Raw genomic sequence first — 3,981 nt, 5'->3', positions numbered from 1 at the left:
AGTAATTTTACTCAGGTCGGGTGGTATTAGCCTTGTAGGCATAAGTGTTGTCATGAATCTCAATAGGGCGGACCTGTTTGAGTTGCATGCCGGTGGGGTCACTCTCAGTGAACCCATTGGGTGTAGTCTCCGAGACCGCTGTCGACTGCTTGCGTCGGCAGGGGTCTGAAGAACTTAGACTTTGTATTGTTGGATTTGTCTTATCGTCTCTTGGCGCTGACTGGCAGAAAACTTGCGAGATGGGGTCAACATATGAGACTCTGAGGGAAGAAAAGGTGCAATTTGCTGGTGAGCTGGATGCGGCACTGATTGCAATGGCTGGAATGAAGGAAGTGCTGGCGGAACGAGAGAAGTCGTTGGATCAGGCTCGTGAAGTGAACAAAGCGCTGACTGCTGAAGTTGAGAAGATGGGGAAGCAAAGGTCCACGCTGATGGGACAAATGGATGTGCTGAACAAACGGTGTATAGCGCAGGAGAAATACGTTAGTGACTGGGCTCGGCAGATGATGACGCGTCTGGGTGGTAAGTCCTGTTTTTCCGAGTGCTTGTGGTACGTGCGTTACACTCGGTGCAGATTGTTTGCTTGCCCTGTGTTTGTAGATTTTTGCGTGGACGCTGAAGCTGAAGCAGCTGACGTGGAGCGGTCGATTCGCGAGAACATTCCACTCGGCGAGGACGCCAATCGAGACCTGCTCGCAGCGCACATTCGCGTGGGCAAAGTTGGTCCTTTCATCGGTCGACTGAGAGAAGTAGTCGGCCGAATCGACAAGGAGCTTTGGTCGGAAGATGAGTCACGGCAGGAGATGGAAAACTTGATGAGTCGACTGGAGGACGTCCCCAAACGAGTGCAGTCATGGAAGAAATCTGCGGCTCGCTGTGGTGCAGACGTTGCTCTGTCCTTGGTCCGAGTGCATTGCAAGGAGGTGCGCGAGGAGAAGCTGAAAGCGTTGAAGGTCGCCAACATGAAGAAACTTCGATTCGAAGACTTCATGGAAACCTTCCTTGAAAGTGCCACCCGCATCGCCGACGGAATCGACCTGGACACCTTCGTGGAGCCCTCCAGTCCTGGCACCAATCCAGACGACGCGTAAGAAAACTTTATCCTCGGTATGCTGAGTGTTGATTTGTAAGAAACTTTGGCCACTGCTGTTGGCCGTCACATTCTTGTTTCAGTGTGGGTAAGCTTGATCCACACCAAGCCACTATCTTTGTTTGAACCTTGAATCGAATCTTTTGCTCTTCTGTTGCAATTTTGACTTGAGTTTTTGTTTGGCGTTTCTTGGTGAAGCCAAAGGCAAACACTCAGAACATGTCAGTTGTCTTGACATCTGGATGAGCCTCATTGAGGGTCCGTAGAATTTCTGATTGGATCTGTATGATCACCGAATGGATCGGTAGGATCGCCGAGTGGATCGGTAGGACGTACTCGGAGGTCAAAGAGTACTTGGGCGATACAGGATCGCAACTAGGTTGTCGAGTGCGACTATCAGGTCGCACTCGGGGCGATTTTGTACTGATGTAGTTGTCAGTTGTTTTGTCGTCCACATGAGCCTCAGTGAGGGTCTGCAACTCATGTAGTTGTCAGTTGTTTTGACCTCCACATGAGCCTCAATGAGGGTCTGCAACTCATGTAGTTGTCAGTTGTTTTGACATCCACATGAGCCTCAATGAGGGTCTGCTACTCATGTAGTTGTCAGTTGTTTTGACCTCCACATGAGCCTCAATGAGGGTCTGTTGAGTTCCCGAGTGTACATGTAGGATACAGTCGGAGGCATGCGGGTGCTTAGGTGATTCTGGATCGCAGCTAAGTCCCCGAGTGTGACGTTAAGTGCACACTCGGAGAAAGTTAATACTTAGGCGATTCTGAATCGCAACTAAGTCCCCGAGTGTGACGTTAAGTGCACACTCGGAGAAAGTTAATACTTAGGCGATTCTGGATCGCAGCTAAGCCCCAGAGTGTGACGTTAAGTGCACAATCGGAGAAAGTTAATACTTAGGCGATTCTAGATCGCAGCTAAGTCCCCGAGTGTGACGTCAAGTCCACACTCGGAGAAAGTTAATACTTAGGCGATTCTGGATTGCAGCTAAGTGCCCGAGTGTGACGTCAAGTGCACACTCGGAGAAAGTTAATACTTAGGCGATTCTGGATCGCAGCTAAGTCCCCGAGTGTGACGTTAAGTGCACACTCGGAGAAAGTTAATACTTAGGCGATTCTGAATCGCAGCTAAGTCCCCGAGTGTGACGTTAAGTGCACACTCGGAGAAAGTTAATACTTAGGCGATTCTGAATCGCAGCTAAGTCCCCGAGTGTGACGTTAAGTGCACACTCGGAGAAAGTTAATACTTAGGCGATTCTGGATCGCAGCTAAGTCACCGAGTGTGACGTTAGGTGCATACTCGGAGAAAGTTAATACTTAGGTGATTCTGGTTCGCAGCTAAGTCCCCGAGTGTGACGTTAAGTGCACACTCGGAGAAAGTTAATACTTAGGCGATTCTGGATCGCAGCTAAGTCCCCGAGTGTGACGTTAAGTGCACACTCGGAGAAAGTTAATACTTAGGCGATTCTGGATCGTAGCTAAGTCCCCGAGTGTGACGTTAAGTGCACACTCGGAGAAAGTTAATACTTAGGCGATTCTGGATCGCAACTAATTTTTTTTTGAGACCGGAGTCTGCGACCGCGGAAGAACTTTGAACCTACAAAAAACTCAATCTGCTTTATATTATTTCACCAATACTTGTTCTTTACATTGCTTCAGTCGACGGTCACGTGTAGAAGCGCTTCAGGAGATATCCGTTCCATGCCCGCGGCTCGTCTGTCTCCCTGTCGACGTTGTAGAGTCTGTATGCTCCATTGTTCAGCACCTTGGAGATGATAAAGGGTCCGTCCCAGGCAGGAGCCAACTTGTGAGGTCTTTGCTGATCCACTCGGAGCACCAGGTCGCCTGCTTGAAACGTACGACTCCTGATGTGTCGCACGTGAAAACGCCGCAGATCTTGTTGATAAATGGTTGAGCGAGTCAGTGCCATCTCACGCTCCTCCTCTAGAAGGTCCACTCCGTCTTGCCTTGCTTGTTCTGCTTCAGCTTCGGAGAAGAGTTCGACTCGTGGAGCATTGTGAAGTAAGTCACTCGGAAGGACTGCTTCTGCTCCGTAGACGAGGAAAAACGGTGATCGCCCTGTAGATCTGTTCGAGGTTGTGCGGAGACCCCAAAGCACTGAAGGTAACTCGGTGACCCATGCGCCAGCGGCATGTCCCACCTCTCACAGGAGTCGGGTTTCAAACCTTGCAGAATAAGTCCATTCGCCCGCCCTGCTTGTCCATTGGATTGAGGATGCGCTACGGAAGCAAAATCCACTCGAATACCTTGGCTTGCACAGAAACCTTTGAATCTGCCTGAGTCGAAGTTTGTTCCATTGTCCGTGATTATGCTGTGAGGCACACCGAATCTGGAGATGATGTCCCTGACAAACTTGATGGCTGTTAGGGCGTCGAGCTTCTTGATGGGCTTGGCTTCAATCCATTTTGTGAATTTGTCGACTGCCACCAACAGATGTGTGTATCCTCCTTGGCCTGTCTTGAATGGATCGACTGTATCTAATCCCCATACTGCAAACGGCCAAACAAGAGGGATTGTCTTCAATGTAGATGTCGGCTTGTGGGACTTGTTGGAGTAGAACTGACAGCCCTCACATCGGTCGACCATATCTTTAGCCATCTCGTTTGCCTGCAGCCAGAAGAAACCAGCCCTGAATGCCTTGGCGACGATTGCTCACGAAGAGGCGTGATGACCGTAGGTTCGTGAGTGAATATCTTCCAGGATTAGCTGTCCCTCCTCTAGGGAGATGCACCATTGAAGAACGCCTGAAATGTTTTCCTTGTACAATTGGCCATCAATGACAGTGAATGACTTCGACCTGCGGACTATCTGCCTGGCCTGGACTTCGTCTTCTGGTAGTTCCTGCCTCAGGATATATGCAATGA

The sequence above is a fragment of the Hordeum vulgare genome, chromosome 4H, assembly GCF_904849725.1.
Source record: "Hordeum vulgare subsp. vulgare chromosome 4H, MorexV3_pseudomolecules_assembly, whole genome shotgun sequence".
NCBI classification, from domain to species: domain Eukaryota; kingdom Viridiplantae; phylum Streptophyta; class Magnoliopsida; order Poales; family Poaceae; genus Hordeum; species Hordeum vulgare.
The sequence above is the reverse complement of the archived record's forward strand: the minus strand, read 5'-3'. Positions refer to the sequence as shown.